Consider the following 12,735-nt stretch of genomic DNA (forward strand, 5'->3'; position numbering starts at 1 on the left):
CCAGGGACAAAACCAGAGCCCCAGGGACAAAACTACAGACACAGGAACAAAACCAGAGCCCCAGGGACAAAACAGAGCCCCAGGATCAAAACCAGAGCCCCAGGATCAAAACCAGAGCCCCAGGATCAAAACCAGAGCCCCAGGGACAAAGCCAGAGCCCCAGTAAAATAAAACAGAGTCCGCGGGGGGAAAACAGAGCCCGAGAAAAAAACCACAGCCCCGGGAACAAAACCAGAGCCCCGGGAACAAAACCAGAGCCCGGGGAACAAAACCAGAGCCCGGGGAACAAAACCAGAGCCACAGGAAAAAAACAGGGCCATCGGAAGAAAACCAAATCCTGCAGATTAAAACTAGAGCCCGGGGATCAAAACCGGGGTACGGGAAACAAAACCAGGGCCCCAGGGACAAAGCCAAAGCCCCAGGGACAAAGCCAGAGCCCCAGGGACAAAGCCAGAGCCCCAGGGACAAAGGCAGAGCCCGCAGGAGAAAAGCAGAGCTCCAGGAGCAAAACTAGAGCCCCAGAAAAATAACCAGAGCCTCAGGAAAAAAAACAGATCCCCAGGGACAAAGCCAGAGCCCCAGTAAAAAAAAAACAGAGGCGCGGGGGGAAAACAGAGCCCGAGAAAAAAACCAGAGCCCTGAGAACAAAACCAGAGCCCCGGGAACAAAACCAGGGCCCGGGGAACAAAACCAGAGCCCCGGGAACAAAACCAGAGCCCCGGGAACAAAACCAGAGCCCACGAGAGAAAGCCAGAGCTCGGGGAACAAAATCAGAGCCAGGAGAATAAAGCCAAAGCCACAGGAAGAAACCAAGGCCCGCAGAAGAAAACCAAATCCTGCAGATTAAAACCAGAGCCCGGGGAACAAAACCAGGGCCCGGGGAAAAAAAACAGGGCCCCAGGGACAAAATCAGAGCCCCAGGGACAAAACCATAGCTCGGGGAACAAAACAACAGGCCCAGGAACAAAACCAGAGCCCGCAGGAAGAACCAGAGCTCCAGGAACAAAATCAGTGCCCGCGAAGAAAACCATGGCCCGCAGTAGAAAAACAGAGCTCCAGGAACAAAACCCGAGCCCCAGGAAAAAAATACAGAGCCCCAGTGAAAAAACCGGAGTCCCAGGAAAAAAAACAGGGCCCGCGGGAGAAAACCAGACTCCGGGGAACAAAACCAGAGCCCGGGGAACAAAACCAGAGGCTGAGAACAAAACCGGAGGCCGGGGAACAAAACCAGAGCCCAATGAAGAAAAGAAAATCCTGCAGGAGAAAACCAGGGCCCGGGGAACAAAACCAGGGCTCGAAGTAGAAAACCAGAGCCCGGGGAACAAAACCAGGGCCTGCAGTAGAAAACGAGAGCTCCAGGAACAAAACCAGTGTGCCAGGGACAAAACCAGAGCCCCAGGGACAAAACCAGAGCCCCAGGGACAAAACTACAGACACAGGAACAAAACCAGAGCCCCAGGGACAAAACAGAGCCCCAGGATCAAAACCAGAGCCCCAGGATCAAAACCAGACCCCCAGGGACAAAGCCAGAGCCCCAGTAAAATAAAACAGAGACCGTGGGGGGAAAACAGAGCCCGAGAAAAAAACCAGAGCCCCGGGAACAAAACCAGAGCCCCGGGAACAAAACCAGAGCCCCGGGAACAAAACCAGAGCCAGGAGAAAAAAGCCAAAGCCACAGGAAAAAAACAGGGCCATCGGAAGAAAACCAAATCCTGCAGATTAAAACTAGAGCCCGGGGAACAAAACCGGGGTACGGGGAACAAAACCAGGGCCCCAGGGACAAAGCCAAAGCCCCAGGGACAAAGCCAGAGCCCCAGGGACAAAGCCAGAGCCCCAGGGACAAAGCCAGAGCTCGGGGAAAAAAACAACAGGCCCAGGAAAAAAAACAGAGCCCGCAGGAGAAAACCAGAGCTCCAGGAACAAAATCAGTGCCCGCGAAGAAAACCAGGGCCCACAGTAGAAAAAGAGAGCTCCAGGAATAAACCTGAGCCCCAGGAAAAAAAAACAGAGCCCCAGTAAAAAAACGGAGCCCCACGAAAAAAAACAGGGCCCGGGGGAGAAAACCAGAGTCCGGGGAACAAAACCAGAGCCCAATGAAGAAAACAAAATCCTGCAGGAGAAAACCAGGGCCTGGGGAACAAAACCAGGGCCCGGGGAACAAAACCAGGGCCCGGGGAACAAAACCAGGGCCTGCAGTAGAAAACGAGAGCTCCAGGAACAAAACCAGAGCCCCAGGGACAAAACCAGAGCCCCAGGGACAAAGCCAGACCCCAGGGACAAAGCCAGACCCCAGGGACAAAACTACAGACACAGGAACAAAACCAGAGCCCCAGGGACAAAACAGAGCCCCAGGAACAAAACCAGACCCCCAGGAAAAAAACCAAAGCCCCAGGGACAAAGCCAGAGCCCCGAGGACAAAGCCAGAGCCCCGAGGACAAAGCCAGAGCCCCAGGGACAAAGCCAGAGCCCCAGGGACAAAGCCAGAGCCCCAGGGACAAAGCCAGAGCCCCAGGGACAAAGCCAGAGCCCCAGGGACAAAGCCAGAGCCCCAGGGACAAAGCCAGAGCCCGCAGGAGAAAAACAGAGCTCCAGGAAAAAAACCAGAGCCCCAGAAAAATAACCAGAGCCTCAGGAAAAAAAACAGATCCCCAGGGACAAAGCCAGAGCCCCAGTAAAAAAAAAAAGAGCCCGCGCGAGGAAACCAGAGCCCGGGAAAAAAAACAGAGCCATGGAAAGAAAACCAGAGTCCAGAAAACACAACCAGGGCTCGGGAAACATAACCAGAGCCCGGGAAAAACAACCAGAGCCTCAGGAAACACAACCACAGCCCGGGAAGCACAACCAGAGCCCACAGAAGAAAGACAAAGCCAAAGGAACAAAGCCAGGGTCGGCAGAATAAAACTTGGGTACGGGGATCAAAACCGGGATACGGGGAACAAAACCAGAGCGCCAGGGACAAAACCAGAGCGCCAGGGACAAAACCAGAGCGCCAGGGACAAAACCAGTCCCCGTGGGAGAAAACCAGAGCCTGCGGGAGAAAATCAGAGCCTCAGGAACAAAACCAGAGCCCGCAGGAGAAAACCAGAGCTCCAGGAACAAAACCAGAGCCCCAGGAAAATAACCAGAGCCCCAGGAAAATAACCAGAGTCCTAAGGAAAAAGCCAGCGCCCCAGGGACAGAGCCAGAGCTCCAGGGGCAAAGCCAGAGCCCCAAGAAAAAAAAACAGAGCGCACGGGAGAAATCCAGAGCCTGGGGAAAATCCAGAGCCTGAGGAACAAAACCAGAGGCTGGGGAACAAAACCAGAACCCGGCGAACAAAACCAGGGCCCGGGGAAAAAGAACGGGGCCCGGGGAAAAAGAACAGGGCCCGGGGAAAAAGAACAGGGCCCGGGGAAAAAGAACAGGGCCCGGGGAAAAAGAACAGGGCCCGGGGAAAAAGAACAAGGGCGCCGGGAACCAAACCAGACCCCGCGGGTGAAAACCAGAGCCCCAGGAACAAAACCAGAGCACCAGGGACAAAGCCAGAGCCCCAGAGACAAAGCCAGAGCCCGGGGAACAAAACCAGGGCCCGGGGAACAAAACCAGGGCCCGGGGAACAAAACAAGAACTCCAGGAGAAAAAAACAGAACCCCAGGAAAAAAACCAGAGACCTAGGGAGAAAGCCAGAGCCCCAGGGACAAAGCCAGTGCCGCAGGGACAAAACCAGAACCCCAGGGACAAAGCCAGTCCCCGTGGGAGAAAACCAGAGCCTGCGGGAGAAAATCAGAGCCTCAGGAACAAAACCAGAGCCCCAGGAAAATAACCAGAGCCCCAGGAAAATAACCAGAGTCCTAAGGAAAAAGCCAGCGCCCCAGGGACAGAGCCAGAGCTCCAGGGACAAAACCAGAGCCCCAAGAAAAAAAAACAGAGCCCACGGGAGAAAAACAGAGCCCACGGGAGAAATCCAGAGCCTGGGGAACAAAACCAGAGGCCGGGGAACAAAACCAGAGCCCGCAGAAGAAAGCCACAGCCACAGGAACAACACGAGGTCCCGCGAAACAAAGCCAAAGCATGCGAGAGTAAACCAGGGACAAGGGAAGCAAATCAGAGTCCAGGAATCAAAACCTGTGCCCGGGGAACAAAACCAGAGCCCGGTGAAAAAAACCAGAGCCCGGTGAAAAAAACCAGAGCCCGGTGAAAAAAACCAGAGCCCGGTGAACAAAACCAGAGGCAGCAGAAGAAAGCCAAAGCCACAGGAACAAAACCAAGGCCCGTGCAAGAAAACCAAATCCTGCAGGAGAAAACCAGGTCCCGGGGAACAAAACCAGAGCCCCAGGAAATAAACCAGAGCTCCAGGAACGAAACCAGAGCCCGCGGGATAAAACCAGATCCCGCGGGAGAAAACCAGATCCCCAGGAACAACACCAGAGCCCCAGGGAGAAAGACAGAGCCCGGGGAACAAAACCAGGGCCCCGGGAACAAAACCAGGGCCCGCGGGAACAAAACCAGGGCCCGCGGGAACAAAACCAAGGCCCGCGGGAACAAAACCAAGGCCCGCGGGAACAAAACCAGAGCCTGCAGAAGAAAGCCACAGCCACAGGAAGAAAACAAGGGCCTGTGGAATAAAACCAAATCATTCGGGAGTAAACCAGGGCCCGCGGAACAAAAGCCGAGCCCCGTGAATAAATTAGGAAACCACGGAAAAAAAACAGACCCTCGGGGTAAAACCAGATCTCCATGGACAACCAGAACACGAGGGTAAAGCCAGAGCTCCAGGGACAAAACCAGAGCCCCAGGGACAAAACCAGAGCCACAGAAAGAAAACCAGAGCCCCAGGGACAAAGCCAGAGCCCCAGGGACACAGCCAGAGCCCCAGGGACACAGCCAGAGCCCCAGGGACACAGCCAGAGCCCCAGGGACACAGCCAGAGCCCCAGGGACACAGCCAGAGCCCCAGGAAAAAAAACCAGCGCCCAGGAAGAAATCCAGAGTCCGGGGAAAAAAACAGAGCCCGGGGAACAAAAACCAGAGCCCGGGGAACAAAACCAGAGCCCGGGGAACAAAACCAGAGCCCGGGGAACAAAACCAGAGCCCCAGGGACACAGCCAAAACCCAGGGACAAAGCTAGAGCCCCAGGGACAAAGCCAGAGCCCCAGGGACAAAGCCGAGACCCAGGGACAAAGCCAGAGCCCCAGGGACAATGCCAGACCCCCAGGGACAATGCCAGACCCCCAGGGACAATGCCAGACCCCCACGGACACAGCCAGGGCCCCACGGACACAGCCAGGGCCCCACGGACACAGCCAGAGTCGCAGGAAAAAAAAACAGCGCCCGGGAAGAAATCCAGAGTCCGGGAAAAAAACAGAGCCCGGGGAAAAAAAAAGATCCCGGGGAACAAAACCAGAGCCCGGGGAACAAAACCAGAGCCCAGGGAACAAAACCAGAGCCCGGGGAACAAAACCAGAGCCCGGGGAACAAAACCACAGACCCAGGAACAAAACCAGAGCCCCGGGAACAAAACCAGTGCCCACAGGAAGAAAACAAGAGCCCGGGGAACAAAATCAGAGCCAGGAGAAAAAAGTCAAAGCCACAGGAACAAACCAGGGCCCGCGGAAGAAAACCAAATCCTGCAGATTAAAACCAGAGCCTGGGGAACAAAACCAGGGACCGGGGAACAAAGCCAGGGCCCCGGGGACAAAGCCAGAGCCCCGGGGACAAAGCCAGAGCCCCGGGGACAAAGCCAGAGCCCCGGGGACAAAGCCAGAGCCCCGGGGACAAAGCCAGAGCCCCGGGGACCGAGACAGGGTCCACGGAAAAAAACTACAGACCCAGGAACAAAACCAGACCCCTAGGGACAAAGCCAGAGCCCCAGGGACAAAGCCAGAGCCCCAGGGACAGAGCCAGGGTCCACGGAAAAATACTACAGACCCAGGAACAAAACCAGACCCCCAGGGACAAAGCCAGAGCCCCAGGGACAAAGCCAGAGCCCGCAGGAGAAAAACAGAGCTCCAGGAAAAAAACTAGAGCCCCAGAAAAATAACCAGAGCCTCAGGAAAAAAAACAGATCCCCAGGGACAAAGCCAGAGCCCCAGTAAAAAAAAAAAGAGCCCGCGCGAGGAAACCAGAGCCCGGGAAAAAAAACAGAGCCATGGAAAGAAAACCAGAGTCCGGAAAACACAACCAGGGCTCGGGAAACATAACCAGAGCCCGGGAAAAACAACCAGAGCCTCAGGAAACACAACCACAGCCCGGGAAGCACAACCAGAGCCCACAGAAGAAAGTCAGAGCCAAAGGAACAAAGCCAGGGTCGGCAGAATAAAACTTGGGTACGGGGATCAAAACCGGGATACGGGGAACAAAACCAGAGCGCCAGGGACAAAACCAGAGCGCCAGGGACAAAGCCAGAGCCCCAGGGAAAAAACCAGAGCCCCAGGGACAAAGCCAGTCCCCGTGGGAGAAAACCAGAGCCTGCGGGAGAAAATCAGAGCCTCAGGAACAAAACCAGAGCCCGCAGGAGAAAACCAGAGCCCCAGGAAAATAACCAGAGCCCCAGGAAAATAACCAGAGCCCCAGGAAAATAACCAGAGTCCTAAGGAAAAAGCCAGCGCCCCAGGGACAGAGCCAGAGCTCCAGGGACAAAGCCAGAGCCCCAAGAAAAAAAAACAGAGCCCACGGGAGAAATCCAGAGCCTGGGGAAAATCCAGAGCCTGGGGAACAAAACCAGAGGCCGGGGAACAAAACCAGAGGCCGGGAAAATAAACCAGAGCCCGCAGAAGAAAGCCACAGCCACAGGTACAACACGAGGTCCCGCGAAACAAAGCCAAAGCATGCGAGAGTAAACCAGGGACAAGGGAAGCAAATCAGAGTCCGGGAATCAAAACCTGTGCCCGGGGAACAAAACCAGAGCCCGGTGAAAAAAACCAGAGCCCGGTGAACAAAACCAGAGGCAGCAGAAGAAAGCCAAAGCCACAGGAACAAAACCAAGGCCCGTGCAAGAAAACCAAATCCTGCAGGAGAAAACCAGGTCCCGGGGAACAAAACCAGAGCCCCAGGAAATAAACCAGAGCTCCAGGAACGAAACCAGAGCCCGCGGGATAAAACCAGATCCCGCGGGAGAAAACCAGATCCCCAGGAACAACACCAGAGCCCCAGGGAGAAAGACAGAGCCCGGGGAACAAAACCAGGGCCCCGGGAACAAAACCAGGGCCCCGGGACAAAACCAGGGCCCGCGGGAATAAAACCAAGGCCCGCGGGAACAAAACCAAGGCCCGCGGGAACAAAACCAGGGCCCGCGGGAACAAAACCAGGGCCCGCGGGAACAAAACCAGACCCTGGGGAACAAAACCAGAGCCTGCAGAAGAAAGCCACAGCCACAGGAAGAAAACAAGGGCCTGTGGAATAAAACCAAATCATTCAGGAGTAAACCAGGGCCCGCGGAACAAAAGCCGAGCCCCGTGAATAAATTAGGAAACCACGGAAAAAAAACAGACCCTCGGGGTAAAACCAGATCTCCATGGACAACCAGAACACGAGGGTAAAGCCAGAGCTCCAGGGACAAAACCAGAGCCCCAGGGACAAAACCAGAGCCACAGAAAGAAAACCAGAGCCCCAGGGACAAAGCCAGAGCCACAGAAAGAAAACCAGAGCCCCAGGGACACAGCCAGAGCCCCAGGGACACAGCCAGAGCCCCAGGGACACAGCCAGAGCCCCAGGAAAAAAAACCAGCGCCCAGGAAGAAATCCAGAGTCCGGGGAAAAAAACAGAGCCCGGGGAACAAATCCAGAGCCCGGGGAACAAAACCAGAGCCCGGGGAACAAAACCAGAGCCCGGGGAACAAAACCAGAGCCCCAGGGACACAGCCAAAACCCAGGGACAAAGCTAGAGTCCCAGGGACAAAGCCAGAGCCCCAGGGACAAAGCCGAGCCCCAGGGACAAAGCTAGAGCCCCAGGGACAAAGCCAGAGCCCCAGGGACAAAGCCAGAGCCCCAGGGACAAAGCCAGGGTCCGGGGAACAAAACTAAAGAACCAGGAACAAAACCAGAGCCCCAAGGACAAAACCAGAGCCCCAGGGACAAAACCAGAGCCCCAGGGACAAAGCCATGGTCCGGGGAAAAAACTACAGACCCAGGGACAAAATCAGAACCCCAGGGACAAAACCAGAGCCCCAGAGAAAAAACCAGAACAGCAGGGACAAAACCACAGGCCCAGGAACAAAACCAGAGCCCCAGGAAAAAAAACAGAGCCCCAGGAAAAAAAACCAGAGCCCCAGGAAAAAAAACCAGAGCCCGGGACACAAAACCAGAGCCCAATGAAGAAAACAAAATCCTGCAGGAGAAAACCAGGGCCCGGGGAAGAAAACCAGGGCCCGGGGAAGAAAACCAGGGCCCGGGGAAGAAAACCAGGTTGCCAGGAAAAAAAACAGGGCACAGGAACAAAATCAGAGCCTGCGAGAGAAAACCAGAGCCCATAGAAGAAAGCCACAGCCACAGGAACAAAACCAGGGCCCGCGAGAGAAAACCAAATCCTGCCGGAGAAAACACGGCCCGGGGAACAAAACCAGGATCCGGAGAACAAAACCAGGGCCCGCAAGAGAAAACCAGTGCCCCAGGAACAAAACCAGAGCCCAAGGAATAAAACAGGGACCCAGGAACAAAACCAGAGCCCCAGGAAAAAATGAAGAGACCTATGGACAAAGCCAGAGCCCCAGGGACAAAGCCTGAGCCCCAGGGACAAAGCAAGGGTCCAGGGAACAAAACTACAGATCCAGGAACAAAATCAGAGCCCGCGGGAGAAAACCAGGGCTCCAGGAAAAAAAACAGAGCTCCAGGGACAAAGCCAGTTCTCCAGGGATAAAGCCAGAGCACCAAGGACAAAACCAGAGGCCCAGGGACAAAGCCAGATACCCTAGAACAAAGTCAAACTCCGTGGAACTAAACCAGAGCCCGGGAACAAAACCAGAGGCCCAGGGACAAACCAGAGCCCCAGGAACAAAATGAAAGCCCCAGGAAGAAAACCAAGGACCGCGGGAGGAAACCAGAGCCCGGGGAACAAAACCAGAGCCCCAAAGAGAAAGCCAGAGCCCCAGGGACAAAGCTAGAGCTCCAGGGACAAATCCAGAGCCCCAGGGACAAAGCCAGAGGCTCAGGGTCAAAACCAGGGCCCGGGGTACAAAACCAGGGCCCGGGGCAAAAAACTAAAGCCCGAGGAAAAAAACCAGGGCCCGCAGGAGAAAACCAGGGCCCGCGAACCAAAACCAGAGTCCGCAGAAGAAAGCCAGAGTCCCAGGAAGAAAACCAAGGCCCGCAGGAGAAAACTAGAGCTCGGGGAACAGAACAGAGCCTGGGGCCAAAACCAGAGCCCTCGGGAGAAAGCCAGACACCAGGAAACAAAACCAGAGTCCGAAGAAGAAAGTCAGAGCCCCAGGAACAAAACCCGGGCCGGCGGAAGAAAAACACATCCTGCATGAGAAAACCAGGGCCCAGGGAACAAAACCAGAGCCCCAGGGACAAAGCCCGAGCCCCAGGGACAAAGCCTGAGCCCCAGGGACAAAGCCCGAGCCCAGGGAACAAAACCAGAGCCCGGGGAACCAAACCAGAGCCCGGGGAACCAAACCAGAGCTCCAGGGAGCAAACCAGGGGCCAATGAACAAAACCAGGGACCAATGAACAAAACCAGGGCTCCGGGAAAAAAACAAAAGTTCCAGGAAAAAAAACAGAGCCCCAGGAAGAAAACCAGAGCCCCAGGGACAGAGCCAGAGCTGCAGGGACAAAGCCAGAGCCCCAGGAGTAAAACCAAGTCCCGTGGGAGAAAACCAGAGACTAGGGAACAAAACCAGATCCCGGGTAACAAAACCAGGGCCCCAGGGACAAAGCCAGAGCCCCAGGGACAAAGCCAGAGCCCGCGGGAGAAAACCAGGGCCCGGGGAACAAAACCAGCACCCCAGGAACAAAACCTGTGATAGAGGGAACTAACACTTTAGGGTTAACAGCAGAGCCATTGTCTGACTTACTAGTGTAATCTTTTGTAGCTAGCAACTTGGATAGACAAGATGCTGTTATAAGCATAGGAAATATTGTAAGCAGAATTTACAAAGGCTGTGTAGATAACAGGATCCTTGAATTACTAAACTAACTAACAATTCCTGACTGAGACCTTACTGTAGTGCATCCTCCCACTTGATAAGAGAGGATAGACCTTGAGCTGGCTCCTTAGGCCTCCTGTGTAACACCTGTGATGAGATAAGTGTCCTATGTAAATCACTAACAACGAACAACTGTGAAGGGATAAGTGTTAAAGGACAAGATAACCTGATGCCTCGCTACATTCCAAGAGTGGAGGAACTGATGAGTTAATTAAGTGACCATATATAGACAAAGGAAGCCCAGAGTCCAACTAACAGACACAGTGAAGAAGACTATGGACGACCACCGGAGAAGGAAAAGACCCTAACCCTAATTTTACTGCGCATGCTTGGACTATATAAATGACTTCCAGGAACTCATTACCATAAGACCACCTTTTCTAAGGAACACCAACGGCCCCGGCCCGGGTTTTAGGGCCCCGGCAACAACAGCCCGGGTCCGGGTTTTAGGGCCCCGGCACCAACAGCCCCGGTCCAGGTCCTGGGTCCCCGGCAACGACAGCCCTGGCCCGGGTCCCCGGGCCCCGGCACCAACAGCACCAGCCAGGGTCCCGGGGCCACGGAACCAACAACTGGAGCCCGGGTTTCGTGGCCCCGGCAGCAACAGCCCCAGCCAGGGACCCGGGGCACCGGCCCCAACAGCCCCGGCCCAGGTCCCGGGACCCCAGTACCAACGGCCCAGCACAGGTACCGAGACCCGGGCACCTAAAGCCCAGCCCCGGATCCGAGGGCCCTGGCACCGACCACCCCGGCACAGGTCCTGAGGCCCGGGAACCAACAGCTCCGGCCCGGGTCCCTGAGCCCCGGCACCAAAAGCCCCGGTTGGGGTCCCGGGGCCCCGGCACTGACTGCCCCGTCGTGGGTACCGAGGCACGGGCACCAACAGCCCTGGCCCCCGGTCCCGGGACCCCGGCACCAACAGCCCCGGCACCAACAGCCTCGGCCTGGGTTCTGGGGCCCAGGCACCAACAGCCCTTCCCGGTTTTCAGGGCCCCGGCACAAACATCTGCGGCCCAGGGCCTGAGGCCCCGGAACCGACCGCCCCGGCCCAGGTCTCGGGGCCCCGGCACCAACAGCCCTGGCACCAACCGCCACGGACCGGCTTCCAGGGCCCCGGCCCCGAGAGCCCCGGCCCTGATCCCGGGGCCACGGCACCAACAGCCCCGGCACCGATCACCCCAGCCCGGGTCCCAAGGCCCGGGCACCAACAACCCCGGCCCGGGTTTCCGGTCCCTGGCCCCGACAACCCCGGCCCAGGTCCCTGAGCCCAGGCACCAAAAGTCCAGGCCCGGATTAGGGCGCCCCGGCACCAACAGCCCCAGTCCAGGTTTCGGTCCCGGCACAAACAACCCCGGTCCGGCTTCCGAACACCGGCACCAACAGCCCTTCCCGGTTTTCAGGGTCCCGGCACAGTCACGGCCAGGGGCCCGAGGCCCCGCACCGACCGCCCCAGCACATGTCCTGGGGCTCCAGCACCGACCATCCCGGCCCAGGTCCAGGGGCCTCGGCACCAACAGGCCAAGCACCAACAGTACTGGCCCGGGTCCCAGGTCCCCAGTACCAACAGCCCCGGCACCAACAGCTCTGGCCCAGGTCCTGGGGTCCCAGCACTGATTGCCCCGTCCCGGGTCCCGGGGCCCCAGCACCAAAAGCCCCAGCACCAACAGCCCCAGCACGGGTCCTGGGCCCCGGCACCGACCGCCCCGTCACAGGTCCCAAGGCCCCGGCACCAACAGCCCCGGCTCGAGTCCAGGGTTCTAGGCTCAAACAGGCCTGGCACCAAAGGCACCGGCTCGGTCCTGGAGACCCAGCACTAACTGCCCCAGTATGGGTCCCGGGACCCCGGCACGAACAGCCCCGGCACCAACAGCCCCGACCGGGGTCCTGGGCCCCAGGACCGACCGACCCGGCACCAACAGGCCCAGCAACAACAGTACCGGCCTGGGTCCTGGTTCCTCTGCACTGACGACCTCGGCATGGGTCCCGGGACCCCGGCACCAACAGCCCCGGTACCAACAGCCCCAGCTGGGGTCCTGGGGACCCAGCACCGACCGCCCCGTCACAAGTCCCAAGGCCCCGGCACTAACAGCCCGAGCCCGAGTCCCGGGTTCTAGGCTCGAACAGGCCTGGCACCAACGGCACCGGTTCGGGTCCTGCAGTCCCAGCACCGACCTCCCCGGTATGGGTCCCAGGGCACCGGCACCAACGGCCCCGGCACCAACAGTCCCGGCCCGGGTTTCAGGGCCTCAGCACGGACCACCCCAGCACGCAACCTGGTGCCCTAGAACCGACCGCCCCGACCCAGGTTCCTGGGCCCTGGCACCAAGATCCCTGGGACCAACAGTACTGGCCTCGGTCCCGGGTCACCAGCACCATAGCCCCGACGCCAACAGCGCCGGTACAGGTCCAGGGGCCCCAGCACCGACCGCGCCGGCACGGGTCCCGTGTCCCCGGCACTAACGGCCCCGGCACCACCAGCCCCGACCGGGGTCCTGGTGCCCCAGCACCGACCGCCCCGGTATGGGTCCCGGGCCACCGGCACAAACGGCCATGGCACCAGCAGCCCCGGCCCGGATCCCGGGGCCCCGGCACCAACAGTCCCGGCCCGGGTTTCAG

At 57.9% G+C, this 12,735-nt stretch overlaps 1 pseudogene; it reads left to right on the forward strand.

Annotated features, from left to right (window-relative positions):
- Nucleotides 1-280: 280 nt before the first annotated feature.
- Nucleotides 281-12,497, forward strand: LOC142076549 (uncharacterized; annotated as a pseudogene).
- The last annotated feature ends 238 nt before the right edge of the window (nucleotides 12,498-12,735 follow it).

This window comes from Calonectris borealis, unplaced genomic scaffold (assembly GCF_964195595.1).
Source record: "Calonectris borealis unplaced genomic scaffold, bCalBor7.hap1.2 HAP1_SCAFFOLD_61, whole genome shotgun sequence".
NCBI lineage: Eukaryota > Metazoa > Chordata > Aves > Procellariiformes > Procellariidae > Calonectris > Calonectris borealis.